The 17,368-nt window shown below is 48.8% G+C and overlaps 2 non-coding genes across 2 annotated transcripts; both read right to left on the bottom strand.

Moving 5' to 3' along the window:
• Positions 1-4,668: 4,668 nt before the first annotated feature.
• On the bottom strand, positions 4,669-4,740 carry trnae-uuc (transfer RNA glutamic acid (anticodon UUC)). Its single transcript has one exon. It is a non-coding gene; the product is annotated as a tRNA-Glu (tRNA).
• Positions 4,741-11,433: 6,693 nt separating this feature from the next.
• Positions 11,434-11,505, bottom strand: trnah-gug (transfer RNA histidin (anticodon GUG)). Its single transcript has one exon. It is a non-coding gene; the product is annotated as a tRNA-His (tRNA).
• Between the last annotated feature and the right edge of the window lie 5,863 nt (positions 11,506-17,368).

Consider the following 17,368-nt stretch of genomic DNA (forward strand, 5'->3'; position numbering starts at 1 on the left):
GAGCCGGCCGGCCCCGCCTCTGTCACGATCCCACCCCCAGGATCGTCGGCAGAGGAGTCCTCCCCGGGCTCTACCGGGGGGTTCGGGTCAGAGGGCGTCACCGAGCGGGGACCCTACCCAGCCTCCGGGCGGTGAATGTCCGGCACCGGGATATATGGGGAAACCAGGGAGTACGTAATCTCCAGTTCCCCCGCCTCACCCGGCATCGTGCCCAGAGACTGGGAGAAGGGGGTAACCTCACCCACACCGCCACCGACCAACCCGGCCGGTGTAACGCTTCCGTCCTGGTTAAAACTGTCCACCAGGTCGAGCAAGTCCTGGGAGATGTCAAGCCGTGGGTGAACGAACTCGGCTTCATCGGCCTCGCCCACCCCGGCACCCAGGATGCCCGACCCGGTGAACGGGGTACTGTTTTCTCTGCCCGGATCCGCGACCCGCCCTATTGGCAGGGTCTCTCCATCCCCCCCGGGAGGCACGGGCTCTGTCCCCTCCCCCCGAGAGGTGGATGACTCCGGCCGCTGATGGGAAATGGTGGGTGGGGCCGCAGGATCCGTTGCGGGCGCCGACACCCCTTCCACGGGGGGCCGTCCCTTTGCAGGGTTCCTCTCCGCTTCCATGGAGTGGCGCCTCTTTTTCTTTCCGGAGGGTCGCGGAGGCAGGGGGAGCTCCATGTCTGCTGGTGCTCCTCCCTCCGCTCCCTCCTGATTAACGGCCAGCCCGGGCTCTGTCGCGACCACGAGGTGTTGACTGGCCACGGTCACGACCACGGCCTCGGGCTGAGTAGGATTATTTGTTTCTCGGGGACCAGCCTCTAAATGTTTCGACTTGCTCCGCGCTTTTTTCAGGCGAGGGTTCCCTCCCTCCCCCCCGGCGGAGGCCTCGACGTCAACCTCCGCCGGCGCAGTTGACTCTCCCGACGCGGGGGCGGGGTTGGGGGGAGGAGCGGTGGCGGCGCCAGCCTCGGCCGCCGCAGCTGCTTTGGCGGCCTGGGAGGCGGGGCAGTTTTTCTTCAGGTGGCCCACCTCCTTGCAGGCATGTCACCGCCCACCCTCTGACGTCCAAAAGACTCGGTAGGCGGTCTCCTCATGAAGGGCGTTAAAGCCCCCCCCTGTCATCTCCTCCCGCGCCAGCTTGACAAATGCCTGGCGATGGAAGGAGTAAACATGCGGGAGGCTGTTCTCCCTGAGCCCGAGCGGCAGCGGCGTTACCCCCGACCCCACCTCCCCCAGTTGACGTAGGTGGGGGAGAAGGAGCTCGTCCGGTAGAAAGGGCGGGACGTTAGATAATATAAGCCGCTGCGCGGTGGCCTCCAGCGGGTCCACCGGCAGGAAGGTCCCAGCAACGTGAGCCCCCTACTAAGGGCCAGGGACAGCGCCCGCTCGGACCTCAGGAAGAACACTGCCCTCCCGTACATTTTTGAGGCCGCGACGATGGCCGAGGGGCCGACAACCTCGGCCATGGCCTTAACGCAGGCCTCAATGGTCATGTTGGGGTGGGCATAGCTCTTCACCCCATGCTTCATCGTGATGAGGGGGAAAGGTGCCGGCCCAGCAGGAGAGGCAGGAACAGCAGGAGCAGCTGCCGAGGCAACCCCCGCATACGTCCTGCTGGGTCCCGGCACCGGCGAAGATGGTGACGCCATGTTGTCAGGCCAACTGATGGAAATGGCCGAGAGTTAAATATTGACAGAAAACCGCCTCTCCCCCGTATCCCAGTACTCGGTTGGGAGAGGGGCTCCTTTTTCCGATGTTTTTTTGTTTTTTGTTGAAGATCGTGCTCAAGAGAGCGAGAGAGCGAGAGAGGGAGGGATGGCAGAAAAAAGGGAAAGGAGGGAGTCCGCAGTGGTGGGCCGCTGAGGAAGTCGGTTGAAGAGGGGCGGGGCTGCACCTTCTTTCTTCCGGTGGGCAGGGGGGAGGAGATGTCTTCCCCTAGACAGCTGGAGCTGCCTAGGCTCAGTCCTCCAAGGATGGAAACAAAAGAAAAGTAACTTCACCCAGGCAGTTCCAGCTGTCCCGGGCAGACACTTGGGGTGAAACCCCCTGTCCTTTTATGGTCTTCTTCCTCCCCCTACCTCCAGCCGTCCACACCTCACGGCGCCGACCTCCTCTTCCTCCCTCTGTTTTGATGACCGAAACCGGCAGCAGCACACCCCTCACGGCTGATTTTGACGGTGCTGGTGCTGGTGTTCTCCTTCTCCCTCCTTCCCTGTCGATGGTTCCTCTCGTCTCCTTCTCCTCTCCTCAGGCTGGCTGACTCTGCTCTGCTCTGCTCGTTGTCAGTGTCACCGTGATTAACCTCTCACTACACAATCCCCCATGATACCAAACAACTCGACCATCACTTCACCGCACAACCAACACCTTTTACACAAAACGTGCAATCACTTGACTCCAATTGAAAGATCCGATAAAATAACCTGACTGCATTTCCATCCCACACTCCTGAGCTGAGTGGAGTAGCGAAAAAAATTAAAAGCTGTTTTTGATACAACTCAATATCTTTAGGATCCTCCTTTCATTCAATCACTTCTATTGTCATACTTCATAAGTTTCTTTGCTTCATTTTAACCTGCTGTTTGTTTTTTTGTTACCTGTCTGTTTTGTAACCTCTCTTTCCGATGACTTCTCCTCCTGCTCCCCATCTGTTCTGCTCTTTTCTCCCCATCTCCGGCATTGTCTTTACAAACCCCAGATTCCCACCCATTCCCATGTCCCCTTGTAACACGGTGCAGTCTGCAGCCTGAGTGTCCGTGTCCCTGTGCTTCAGTTCGCCTTCGTCTCTCTCTCTCTTTCTGTCCGTGTGAGTCACTGCACCACAGGCTATTTTCAATCAGCCCCCTCGTTGTCCATTTGTGTCACACAGAACAGAGCGGATACAGTCATACACAGACACCAGCAGAGGGAGTGATAGAGTGGTGTAACTGAGTGCAGAGAAACTGAGAGACAACAGTGGAGGAAGGGAGAGAGCGGTGTGACTGTGTACAGACATACAGAGAGGAACCAGCAGAGGGAGGTAGAGCGCGGTCTATCTCAGTGTAGAGAGACACAGAGAGACACAAGCATCGTGTCCATGAAACCAACCTTTCATCTAAAATCTGAGGCGACATCGAAACTGCTCAGTGTAGAGGAAGCATTACTGTGTATCTAACCCGTGTTGTACCTGCTCTGGGAGTGTTTGATTTGACAGAGTAGAGGGAGCTTCATCGGCATTTAACCTGTGCCGTACCTTCCCAGGGAGTTTGTGATGTCACAGTGTGGAGGGTGCATTGCTGTCTATCTAACTCGCGTTGTAACTGCCCTTCTGCAACTGGAACGATTCTCCTTCTTTACTCTATCAAAACCGTTCATGATTTTGACCACATCTATCAAATCTCCCCTTTACGTTCTCAGTCCCAATTTCTCAAGTCTCTCCACATTACTGAAGTTCCTCATTCCTCGTACTATTTTAGTAATTCTCTTCTGCAGCCTCTCTGAGGCCTTGACTTCCTTCCTAAAGTTTGGTGTCCAGAATTGAACACAATACTCCAGCTGAGGACTAAGCAGTGTTTTATTAAGGTTTCGTATCAATTCCTTGCTTTTTGCACTCTGTGCCTCAATTAATAAAGCCAACGACACCATTTGCTTCTCAGCTTGTCCTGCCACCTTCGAAGATTTGTATTAGTGCAACCGCAGGTCTCCCTATTCCTCCACTCCATTTAAAATTGTTCCATTTAGTTTACATTGCCTCTCCTCATTCTTCCTACCAAAATGTATCACTTCACAATTCTCTGCAATAAATTTCATCTACCATGTGTCTACCCATTTCACCAGCCTGTCTATGTCCTCCTGGAGTCTGTTACTATCCTCATCATTGTTTGTTACATTTCTGAGTTTCGTGTCATCTGCAACCTTTGAAATTATACCCTGTACACCCAAGTCCCGGTGATTAATATATATCAAAAAGAGGAGTGGTCCTAATACCGAGCGCTGCGGACAACATTGTATACTTGCCTCCAGTCTGAAAAACAACCGTTCGTCACTATTCTGTTTTCTGCCCCTCAGCCAATTTTCTATCCACGCTGGCATTGTCCATTTAATTCCATGGGCTTTAATTTTGCTGACAAGTCAATTATGTGATGCTTTATTCTCCCTTAATCTCTCCCTGCATAGAAACTCTTCTACCCATATTCATGGCCACCCTGTCGATCTTGCCATCCCACGTGGCCTCACGACTCCATTGTGTGAATCATGGATGAGGCCATCTCTGATCACTTCCTTGTATCCCTCTCCAACACATAAAATCATAGAAAGTTTACAATACGGAAGGAGGACAATCGGCTCTTTGAGACTTTCAGTTAATTGGCCTGTTCTCTCCACTGATTCGTTGTGACTCGCGGAGTGTTTCCACCGTGTTCTGTGCGTGTTTCACTGAGATTCGGGTTTTACAGTAAATGATCAAAGGATTGTAGTCAAACACTTGGCCATGAGCTGCTGAGTGACCTTTCGGCACATTGTTCCTTGCTTCCCTTTAGCTTGTGGGACTGGGTCTTCAGTGCACTCTTCCTTTCAGAGCTGTGGTCTGCCTCATTTCTCAGTGTGATTGTGGGACTGACACAAAAGCAAAGGGCGGAAGCAGCAGTCACATCCCGCAAAGCAGGCAAATTGCGAGGCTGGGACTAAAAAGCAGTTATTCCCACACCGGGAGTCGAACCCGGGCCGCCTGGGTGAAAACCAGGAATCCTAACCGCTAGACCACATGGGAGCTGAAGAAAAAGCACAGCAGGAAGGGCTCTGACACCACACCCAGAAGGTTAAGGGGCGATTTCATGGATTAATTCATAATTATGAAAGGTTTTGAAAGAGTAATCAGTAGAATCTGTTTCCAGTGATGGAAGGTTTAATAACCAGAGGACACAGATTTAAGATAAGTTGGCAAAAAAGCCACGGTGGAGGCCAGGGTGGGGGTGACGAGAGATTTTTTTACGCCACGAGTTGTTATGATCTTCAATGCACTGCCTGAAAGGGAGGTGGAAGCATGTTCAATAGTAACTTTCAAAAGGGAATTGAATAAATACTTGACGTGGAAAAAATTGCAGGGCTGTGGGGAAAGAGCCGGGGTGTTGGACTAACCCACTTCCTTCTGTGTTCATCACTTGAAAAAATTCTCCCCCAGGTCACTTACAAAGCCACAGTCAATAACCCAACTGTCTGGTATTGGTCCCTCCATTCACCACGACATTTCTACAGCTGCTTATTTGCTCAATCACACTCTCACCTCCACCTTTCATGCCCTTGTCCCCATTAAAAACTTTACTCGCTCTCACCCTGGACGTTCCCCCTGGTGCTGCCCTCATTTCCACTCCCAGAAGTCCAAGGGACGCAGACATGAACATTTATGGTGGACAACTGCTTTAGCCTTTAATCACCAGATCAAGCAGGACCACATAAAGCACTATAGGTTCCAAGTGTCATAGAGTCATAGAGTCATATAGCACGGATAGAGGCCCTTCGGCCCATCGTGTCCGCGCCGGCCATCAAGCCCAGTCTAATCTAATCCCATATTCCAGCATTTGGTCCGTAGCCTTGTATGCTATGGCATTTCAAGTGCTCATCCAAATGCTTCTTGAATGTTGTGAGGGTTCCTGCCTCCACAACCCTCTCAGGCAGTGAGTTCCAGACTCCAACCACCCTCTGGGTGAAAAAGTTCTTTCTCAAATCCCCTCTAAACCTCCCGCCTGTTACCTTGAATCTATGCCCCCTTGTTATAGAACTCTCAACGAAGGGAAAAAGCTCCTTCGAATCCATCCTATCTATGCCCCTCATAATTTTGTACACCTCAATCATGTCCCCCCTCAGCCTCCTCTGCTCCAAGGAAAACAAACCCAATCTTCCCAGCCTCTCTTCATAGCTGAAGCGCTCCAGCCCTGGCAACATCCTGGTGAATCTCCTCTGCACCCTCTCCAAAGCGATCACATCCTTCCTGTAGTGCGGCGACCAGAACTGCACACAGTACTCCAGCTGTGGCCGAACCAGTGTTTTATACAGCTCCATCATAACCTCCTTGCTCTTATATTCTATGCCTCGGCTAATAAAGGCAAGTATCCCATATGCCTTCTTTATCACCTTATCTACCTGTTCCGCCGCCTTCAGGGATCTGTGAACTTGCACACCAAGATCTCTCTGACCCTCTGACTTGCCGAGGGCCTTCCCATTCATTGTGTATTCCCTTGCCTTGTTAGTCCCTCCAAAGTGCATCACCTCGCACTTTTCCGGGTTAAATTCCATTTGCCACTGTTCCGCCCATCTGACCAACCCATCTATATCGTCATGCAGACTGAGGCTATCCTCCTCGCTATTTACCACCCTACCAATTTTTGTATCATCAGCGAACTTACTGATCATACCTTTTACATTCATATCCAAGTCGTTAATGTAGACCACAAACAGCAAGGGCCCCAGCTCAGATCCCTGTGGTACCCCACTGGCCACAGGCTTCCAGTCACAAAAACAACCTTCGACCATCACCCTCTGCCTTCTGCCACTAAGCCAGTTTTGTATCCAAAGTGCCAAGGTAACCTGGACTCCATGGGCTCGTACCTTCTTGACCAGTCTCCTGTGCGGGACTTTATCGAAGGCCTTACTGAAATCCATGTATACCACATCCACTGCGTTACCCTCATCCACACGCCTAGTCACCCCCTCAAAAAATTCAATCAAATTAGTCAGACATGATCTTCCCTTGACAAAGCCATGTTGACTATCCCTGATTAATCCTTGCTTCTCCAAGTGGAGACTAATTTTGACCTTCAGAATTTTTTCCAATAATTTTCCTACCACTGAAGTTAGGCTCACTGGCCTGTAGTTCCCCGGTTTTTCCCTACTCCCCTTCTTGAATAATGGTACTACATTAGCGGTTCTCCAGTCCTCTGGCACATCCCCTTTGTCCAGAGAGGTTCTGAATATATGTGTTAGAGCTCTCCTCTGCCAAACCTGCTCAATATTCCAGGTTCACCTTGGAATGTAAAGATAACCCCCCGCTTCTCTTCACCACTACAAACCATCTTCTTAAACCCGTCTCCTCTTCCCCCTCCTCATCTCCAACAACAAGTGTGAGGAGCTCATGGACTTCTTTGTCACTAAGATTGAGACCATCCGCTCAGCTGCCCCTCCCTTTACCTAGCCCACCGAGTTACTCTCCTATCTCCCCTCTGCCCTGTCTGACTTCATGTTGAACATGAGACACACCTCCTGCGCCCTCGACCGTATCCCCACCAAACTGCTGACCAACCAATCTCCCTTCCTGGCCCCGTGTCAGCTGACGTTGTTAAAGGACCCTTGTCCTCAGGTACTGTCCGCCTCCTCATCAAATCTGCCATCATCACCCTCCTTCTCAAAAGAACCACCCTTCATCCTCTGTCCTTGCAAACTACCACCCCATCTCCAACCTTCCCTTCCACACCAAAGTGCTTGAACGTGTTGTCACCTCCCAAACCCGTGTCCATCTTTCCCTGTTTGAATCCCTCCAATCAGGTTTCCAACCCTGCCACAGTACTGAACCGGCCCTTGTCAAAGTCACAAATGACTTCCTCTGTCACTGTGTGGAGGGAAAATTAATCTTGATCTAACCCTTGATGCACCTGCCCCCGGATTGTTTGATGACACAGTGTAGAGGGAGCTTCACTCTGCCATGTACTGTACAGTATAAGTCTGTGATGGAGCTTTTTAATAGAAATCATTCTTTCCATGAGCCACTGAGGCCCTAAACCAGCCTCCCAGACCCAAAGTCAGTTTCCCAGCCCAGAGTTCCAGCAGTTTTAGAGGGCTGGACAGAACCTCTCTGTTCCTGATCTGGAGCTGAGGTGGTGTTTAATGTCGCTGTCAAAGGGACCAGACGGTGAGCTGCTTGCTCCAATTGTTCGGGGATCATTCCCTGTTGCTCTGTTCGCACCTCTTCACTGGGTCTCAGATTATTACCAGCCATCTTCCTGATCAATAAACAATCGCCAGTCTGACTGGGGAGATTTGAAATGTGTGAAACATTTCAGAGAGACAGGAGATGTGTAACTGAGCCCATCTCCCACGCTGTGTGGGGCTCAGCACACGGACCATAAAAAGCTTGGGCCCTGCCTAGTGTGTGGGAGTTCCCCACACTTCGTGTGAAGAAGTGTTTACTGATATCACAGCTGAATGTTAAGTTTATGCCCCCCTGTTCTGGACTCCCCTAAAGGAAGTAGCCTCTCTCTATTTACCCTATCTTCTTAAAGATCTCAATTAGATCACCCCTTAATTTCCGACACTCAAGAGATCACAAGTCGAGTCAACAAGACCTGTCCTCATAATTTAACCCTTTTAGCCCCGGTATCATTCTGGTGAATCTGTTCTACACCCCAGTCAAGGCCAAGATGTCCCTCCTGTGGTTCGATGCCCTGAACTGAACGCAGTGCTTCAGATGTGGTCCAACCAGACCTTTATGCATCTGGAGCATAACTTCCACACTTTGCATTCCAGCCCCTTGAGATGAAGGCTCACTTTCCATTCATTATTTTTTGTACCTGTCCACCAGTTTTTAGTGATTTCTGGAGATGGACCCCAGAACCTTTCTGCTCCTCCATAGTTATTCGTCATTCAGAGGAGCAGAAACTTACCCTGGAGATAGTTCGCAAATAATTTTGCGGAGCGACTTCGAGCCGGGGATCTTTCACCTGTGAAGTGAACGCGATTACCGCTACACTACGGAAACCGCTGCTCAAGTTAGGGCAGTGTAAATAAATGTTCGAGAATCGGCCCAAAGAAGAAGAAACGAAATAACCCAAAAACTGCCGAAACCCGGGACCTGCAGATCTTCAGTCAACTGCTCTCCCAACTGAGCTATTACGGCCTCACAGCAAAACTCGCTTTGGCTCATCCTCTTGGAATTAAATATAACCCCGGGTGAAATTGCCCCTCCCGCTCATTTCTCACTTCCGGAGATTGAAACCGACCATCAAGGAAAGATTTTCTGATACTGTCGTTGAATCTCATTTATATTAAACACTCCTTGAACTCTCTGCCAGGGACATTCAGAACTGGGGTTCGCCATGGGCCAGCTTCCCCTCAATTCCAAGGTTTATCAGTGAATCGACCAACAAACGCTCGAGAGAGCTCAGGTTATATTAATAATAAAAAAACAGAAAATGCGGGAAACACTCAGCAGGTGAGGCAGCATCCGTGGAGAAAGAAACATCCTTTCAGTTCGATGACCTTTCATCAGAACTCTCTCCACAGATGCTGCCTGACCGGCTGAGTATTTCCAGAATTTTCTGTTTTTACTTCAGATTTCCAGCATCTGCAGTATTTTGTTTATGTTCTACAGCTTGTATTAATGTTCAGCTGATGATATTTTAATATAAACTTTTTGGGGCCATTTTAATCAGGTTCGTGGACAAAATCTTCCATCACCCATTCTCCCACATCGCTTCTCTCTCTCATTCATTCTTTTCTCCTTTCAACCCAGAAGAGGGCGGGAATCAGAGGTCACGCCCCAAACCTTCTGCAGACAGACCCCAGTCTACCACCCTGTGTGATCCAAGACACAATTCAATACATTATATTCCATATAAACACATGGAAACAACACGGTTCTGGACACGGAGTGAAATAAACTGAAATGTTTATAAAAAATTACAGGTCACAACCCGTGTCTCTTTCTCTCTCTGCCATCCCAGCCGGTGCAGTGCGATCCGATCTCACCCAATGTGTTCCTGATAATTTTCATCAACATCTTTGAATGTGGCAGCACAAGTTGATGAAGCCGTTAGAACAGCATAAGAGATCCGTGGATGAATAAAGAGGAAAAGAGCACAAAAGCAAGAAAGTTATGTGAAACGTTGATAAATCATTGTTCAGGCCTCATCTGAAGTATTGTGTCCAGTTCTGGGCAATATAATTTATTAAGGAGGTTAAGGTCTTGGAGAGGATGCAGAGGAGATTTACCTGAATTATACCAGGGATGGGCTTTAGTTATGTGGAGAGACTCGAGAAACTGGGATTGTTCTGCTTGGAACAATGAAGGTTAAGGGTGGAAGTAATCCACGTGCTCAAAATTAGGAGGGATTTTGATAGGGTAAATAAGGAGAAACTGCAGCCAGTGGCGGGAGGGTCGGCAACAAAGGGGCGCAGATTTAAGATAATTGGAAAAAGGACCAGATGGGAAAAAATGAGTTTTTTTTTAACAGTGAATTATTATGATCTGGAACACACTACCTTAAAGGATGGTGGAGCTCGATTCAATCGTAAATTTAAAAGGAGAATTGGATAAATACTTGCGATTGAATCGAGTGGAGGATAAATTTAAAGACCGCCTGCGGCGAAAAAGGAGCGATGACAGGCCATGAGCGTGAGGTCTTTCAAATTCTCATGGCGCAGGACGCATGTTTCAACAGAACTATTAAGATCAAGGGGGAACACTTCCGATACTTGAGATGCTGCCTGACCTGCTGAGTGTTGCCAGCAGTTTCTGGGTTGATTTTTGAGCTTTCACTATAGCAATTTTCCTGACAACGCGCAACTTGCCTCAAGGGCGCAGCTTCAAGCACAACTTTCTTGTTATCTTCTCACACACAAGATCGCACTTTACTTTCCTACACACGCGTTTTAAAATCTGCCGGTTCCGCACACAGCGTCCTGCGCCATGAGAATTTGAAAGACCTCAAGCTCATGGCCTGTCATCGCTCCTTTTTCGCCTCAGGCGCTCTTTACATTTATCCTCTACTCGATCCAATCACACGCTTCAACCGAACTATTAAGATCAAGGGGGAACACTTCCGATCTTACTGCACCGCCCCAACTTGCCAAATGTGCACCTTTCAACCGCCATTCGCAGCTCTGTATAGCGCTGTCCGTCGCTCACGCACCTCAACTTCATAGAGAAAAGAGCCAACAAGCATCAAAACAAAAACCAGTTCTTCAGTTACCATCCCCTGGCTCACAAGATTCCCCAAGTAAATTTCGTGAACAATCGGGCGGCTGTCTTTCCAGAGGCCAGCCCTGCTTTCGTCGTGTTTGTCTGTCGAGCGGTCACGCAGATCGAAATGTATCGACTTGTTTCAACGCACAAATGAACATTGGTGTGAATGGGACATGTGCCCAATACAAACAGCGGTCGTAGCAGAGCAAATTTTAAGGCGTTCGATCGTGAAAGTGAATGTTAGAGTCGGCAATGCCGCAGGAAAGTTTCCATGAAATGGAAGGAGGAAAGTCAAGGAGGCCGATTTACTGTGGAAGGAAGAAAAAGCTGGGAGAAGAGGCGGGTTTGAACAGTGGAACATCAAGATCAGGCATGTGAGAGTGTTCGGATTTGAAGGAATAAATAGGTTTTCGCCACCAACAGAAAATATTTTTTCCATCTGTCAAAGATTGATCTGTTGCTGCATTCTATTCGTAACTGTGACAGAGGATAGAAGAGGCGATAAAGTTATGTCGTGACTCGGATTCGAACCGAGGTTGCTGCGACCACAACGCAGAGTACTAACCACTATACGATCACGGCACCCCACCTGAGCTATGGTTATTCAGCCCGAACCACACCAATAGCGTGCGCCTTACTACTTTGGAAAGAAGAATTCCCGGTGAAGAGGCCAAAATCAGCAGCGCCTCAAATTATTGCAGAACAGCGGTACAGGCCCTGCCACAGCCCATCCTTTAAATATCCACCCAGCATTTACATCAGCGCTGGTTTTATCAACTTGTGCTACTTTTTAAATTGTTCTCGGCATTATCTGTCCTGATCCGTTATTTGGCCCACTGGAATCCAAGAACCGAAAAAAGACAGAGCACGGAAGGATGCCATTCGGCCCATCGAGTCCCCGCCGGCTCCATGCAAGAGCAATCCAGCTGGTCCCACTCACCCGCCTTATTCCTGTCGCCCTGCAATTATCTTCCTTTCAAGTATTTATCTAGTTGCCTTTTGAAGGCCATGATTGAATCTGCCTCCACCACCCCCTCGGACAGCGCATTCCAGATCCGGACCACTCGCTGTGTAAAAAGTTTTTCCTCATGTCACCTTTGTTTTTTTCCAAATGTTAAATCTATGTCCTCTGACTCTTGACCCTTCCGCCAATGGGAAGAGCTTCTTTCTATCTACTCTGTCTCGACCATTCATGATTTTGAACAACTCTATCAAAATTCCTCGCAACCGTCTCTGTTCAAGTGAGAACAGCACCAGCTTCTCCAGTCTGTCCACGCAACTAAAGTCCCTCATCCCTCGAATCATTCTTGTAAATCTCTTTTGCACCCTCTCGAAGGCCATCAGATCTTTCCTAAAGTGCAGTGCCCAGAACTGGACACAATACTCCAGTTGTGGCCGAGCCAATGTTTTGTGAAGGTTCATCATGACTTCAATTTTTTTTTACTGTATGCGTCTATTAAAAAAGACTCGGATCCCGTATGCTTTTTGGTCCGCTTTCTCAACCAGTCTTGTCAGCTTCAATAATTTAACACATACGCCTCCAGATCTCTCTGTTCCTGTACCCATTTTAGAGTTGTGCCCTCTCGTTTATTTTGCCTCTCTTCGTTCTTCCTACCGAAATGAATAAGGTCGCATTTTCTGCGTCAAAGTTCATCTGTCACGTGTCCGCCAATGCCACCAGCCTGTCTATATCCTCTTGAAGTCTGTCACTTCCTCCTCACTGGTTACCACCCTTCCAAGTTTTGTGTCATTTGCGAATTTTGAAATTGTGCCCTGGACACCTAAGTCATTAGTATATCTCAAGAAAAGCAATGGTCACAGCACCGACGACACGGCAGCGACAATTTTGTCCAATGCCCCTAAAGTTTAACCGGATCATTTTTCACTCCTAATCCAGCAGCACTGATGTTAAAATCATCTTCCAGAGAAAGACGTGATTTCATCGCAGTGTCACTGGGCCAGAGTAAAGTTCAGTTAATATGATTGCCGAGTGGCAAGGGAGAGATAGGACATGGGGAAAAGGTGGAAAAGTGGAGTAGAAGTAAAAATCAAGTCAGCCATGATCCCCATTAAATGGCGGGGTAGGCTCGAAGGGCCAAATGGCCTGCTTCTGCTCCTATCTCTTGTGGTCTCGTGATCTTATGGCAGCGAAAGGGTGGATTTGGAACTCCTGCATGGTTGCTTTGCGCAGGTAACATTACTGGTTAAAAAATAAACCATTAATTCACCGAGCTAAAGTTTGAGGTTGCAACGAAAAGAACCTGATTGCATTAATTACAAAAAACTGATGAAACTCTGTGAAAGATGAATAATTGTTGTAATGGCCATTGATCAACCGGTAACTTTCTGCTGCAGAGTGACAGAAACACTGACATGGACACTGGGTGGCAGTGAAACTTTAATCACTTTCAACAACAACAACTACAAATACAACGTGCATTTCTATCGCGAATTTAACGTCGCGAAACTACCCAAGGGGCTTCACGGGAGCTTTTTTAAACAAAATTTGACACCGAGCCACATACGGAGATATTAGAAGCAACCTACTGCGGATGCTGGAAATCTGAAATAAAAACAGAAAATGCTATAAATACTCAACAAGTCAGGCAGCGTCTGTCGAGAGAGAAACTCAGTTAACGTTTCAGGTCGATGACCCTTCGTCAGAGGAGGTATCGGAGAGTTGGTGTTCAGCCTCCGCAAGGTGGAGGTCTGTTCGCCTCACAACAACAACAGCGCCGCCTTTGTCAGCAGGTTTAATGACAATGTCAGGGAACCCTGTGAAGGCGGGAGAAGGGTGGAAATTGGAAGCAACCTTGATGACATTTCCCAGTTCGGGGCGAGAGCAGGAAACGGCTTTGAAACAGTCATCAAAGTATCAGAAAAATAGGTGGGGGAGGGGAACTGAGTCGGCCTGGAACAAAGAAATTTCCACGTATCCCACAAAAAAGGCAGGAATAGCTGGGACCCATAGGGGTTCCCATAACAACACCTTTTATTTGGAGGAAATGAGTGGACTCAAAGGGGAAGTTGTTCAACGTAATAATAAGTCCAGCCAGGCGGAGGGTGGTGGTGGATCGGGACTGGTTGAGCCTTCGTTTAAGGAAGAGGCGGACGGCCCACAGGACATCTTGGTGGGAGATGGATGTGTCGGCGGACTGGACGTCCATGGTAAAAAGGAGACAGTTAGACTGGCGAATTGGAAAGTGTTTAAGTTTCGAAGGATGTCGGAAGTGTCGCGGATGTAGGTCGGAATAGACTGGAGGAGGGCAGCGAAAAGAGAATCGAGACAGGAAGAAATTGGTTCCGTGGGACAAGAGGAGGCTGAGACGATGGATCTACCAGGGGAGTCCTGATTGTAGCTCATGGGAAGGAGGTAAAAGTGGGCTGTGCCGAGTTGGGGGACTGTGAGGTTGGAGGCCTTGGGGGAAGATCTCCAGAGAAGATGACCTCAGTGACGGTTTAGGAAACTATGGCTTGATGTTCGGTGGTTGGAAGGTAGGAGGATGTATCAGAGAGTTGGCGTTCAGCCTTCGCAAGGTCGAGGTCTGTTCGCCTCACAACAACAACAGCGCCATCCTTGTCAGCAGGTTTAATGAAAATGTCAGGGTTGGACCTGAGAGAACGAAGTGCTGCGAATTCAGCGGGAGGAAGATGAGAGTGACTGAGGATAACAGGGAAATTGAGACGGCCGATGTCACGCTGTCAGTTCGCAATGAAAAGATCAAGTCAGGGTAAGAGGATAGAGGGAGGGGTCCAGGTGGAACAGGAATTCTGAAGATGGGAGAAAGGGTCCGCTGTGCGGGGGGAAGAATCCTGTCCAAAGAAATGGGCGATGAGGTGAAGGCCACGGAAGAAGAACTCATCATCGTGTCGAGCTCGAAACTCATTGAGGCGGGGGCGTAAGGGGATGAAGATGAAACCTTTGCTGAGCACTGATGTTCGGGGTCAGAGAGGTGAGGGTCAGAGCGAATGGTGAAAACAGGACAAAAAGATGGGTGGGACTGATGGGGTTAGAGGAAAGTGAAGGGGAAGAAGGATCGGGAGGGGTGTTGGTATCGAACAGGTATTGAAAATGGCGATCCTTGACTCCTGAAAGGAAGGAAAAAAGTTTTTTTAATGAAAGCGCCTGATGAGGCGAAGGATGAGATGGAACTGCGGACCAGGACAGCCCTGAAGTAGAGAGAGTCGGTGATGCAGAAGAGAGAGTGTTTGATCAGGTTTACACTAAAACTCACTTTCACAGACACATCTCCTTCCTCAGCAACAGTGTCCGGCTCCGACTTATTCCACGTGGATTCCAACTTAAATTCAACCCTTCATGTTTCGGATCCACCCATGATTACAGATATCTCCCTGATACCCAGCGTTCCTCCAACCACTGCTCCCGCCGCGTCCTGAGATCCACGTTCAACGCCCCGCCCCGCCACATGCTCACTCTCGACCTCTCACTGCATGCATGGTTTTTGCAGCCAATCCGCGCCATTATTGCATTTACCGTTTGATGTGTTGGTTCCTTCCTTATATTAATCCATCAGTCCTGGGTTTCATTCCAATCCGAAGCCACGGTGGATGAATTTTGCAGTGCACGCTGAACTCTGTTTGCTCAAATCAGCAAAGTCCCGATTGCCGCCGGGAGGTGTTGCGAGTGTGAGATGTGAATAATGTGAAGCGAGTATCTCTCCACAGATAATGCCTAACCTGCTGAGTGTTGACAACAGTTTAAGAAATAGGAGCATGAGTAGGCCAATCGGCCCTTCGAGCCTGCGTTTCTGGGTTTATTTTTGAGCTTTCAACACAGCAGTTTTCCTGACAACGTGCAACTTGCCTCAAGGGCGCAGCTTCAAGCACAACTTTCTTGTGCTCTTCTCACACACAAGATCGCACTTTACTTTCCTGCAAACGCGCTTTAAAATCTGCGGTTTCCGCACACAGCGTCCTGTGCCACGAGAATTTGAAAGACCTTCTGCTGATGGCCTGTAATCGCTCCATTTTCGTCACAGGCGCTCTTTACATTTATCCTCTACTCAATTCAATCGCACGCTTCAAATGAAATGTTAAGTTCAAGGCGGAACACTTCCGATCTTACTGCACTGCACCAATTTGCCAAATCTGCACCTTTTAACCGCCATTCGCAGCTCTGTAGCGCTGCCCGTCGGTCACGCAACTCAACTGCTGAGAGAAAAGAGCCAACAAGCATCAAAACAAAAACCAGTTCTTCAGTTACCATCCCCTGTATCACAAGATTCTCCAAGTAAATTTCGTGAACAATCGGGCGGCTGTCTTTCCAGAGGCCAGCCCTGCTTTCGTCGTGTTTGTCTGTCGAGCGGTCACGCAGATCGAAATGTATCGACTGATTTCAAGGCAGAAATCAACATTGGTGCGAATGGAATTGTGCCCAATAGAAACAGCCGTCGCAGCAGAACAAACGTAAAGGCGTGAGGTCGTGAAAGTCAATGTTAGAGCTGGCAATGCCGAAGGAAAATGTCCATGAAATGGATGGAGGAAAGTAATGAGGCCTATTGATTGTGGATGGAGGAAAAAGCTGGGAGAAGAGGCGGATTTGAACAGTGGAACATCAAGTCCAGGCATGTGAGAGTGCTAGAATTTGACGGCATAAATAGGTTTTCGGCACAAAATATTTTTTTTCATGTGCTAAATATTGATTTCTTGCTGCAGTCTATTAGCATATGTAACAGAGGACAAATTAGGTAAACGTCACTGTACGCTAACCCGGTTTGAACTGTAGTTACTGTGACGACAACGCAGAATACGAACCACAATACGGTCATGGCGTCGCGGATCAGGTTTTGTTATCACCCCCTCACGATAGCAATGTCTCGCAGGGCACTGCTGAGAAAAGAAGCGGTCACATTCTAGCCGGGATGGGAACCCACGCACCCGCAGAACCTGGAATTTTAATTTAGCGCCTACAAACCAATCGGCCACGCGACCATAAAACAAATGCACCTGTTCAGAATCTGGTAACTGGAGATTGAAAGTTGGCTTTCTTCCTCTTTGATTTTGAGTCAAAGATTTTCATTGAAAGAAGAAAATAAAAAGCTTTCTCAGCAATTTTCATGGGACGAGGTGGCCGAGGTGATGGATTGTGAATCCACTGTGCTCTGCACGCATGGTTTTGGATCCCATGCGCGCCATTATTGCATTTACCGTTTGATGTGTTGGTTAATTCCTTATATTTATCCTGAAGTCTTGGGTTTCGGTCCAATCCGAAGCCACGGTGGATGAATTTTGCATTGCTCGCTGAACTCTGTTTGCTGAAATCAGCAAAGTCCTGATTGCCGCCAGGAGGTGTTGCGAGTGTAAGATGTGAATAAAGTATCAATCAAAGTGCATAATGACGCCCCGGTAAAGCGAGTATCTCTTTGCAGATACTGTGATGTATTTATTTATGTAACTTTCATTTCCGAAATAAACGAATGTATTA

This window comes from Heptranchias perlo, chromosome 35 (assembly GCF_035084215.1).
Source record: "Heptranchias perlo isolate sHepPer1 chromosome 35, sHepPer1.hap1, whole genome shotgun sequence".
NCBI classification, from domain to species: Eukaryota; Metazoa; Chordata; class Chondrichthyes; order Hexanchiformes; family Hexanchidae; genus Heptranchias; species Heptranchias perlo.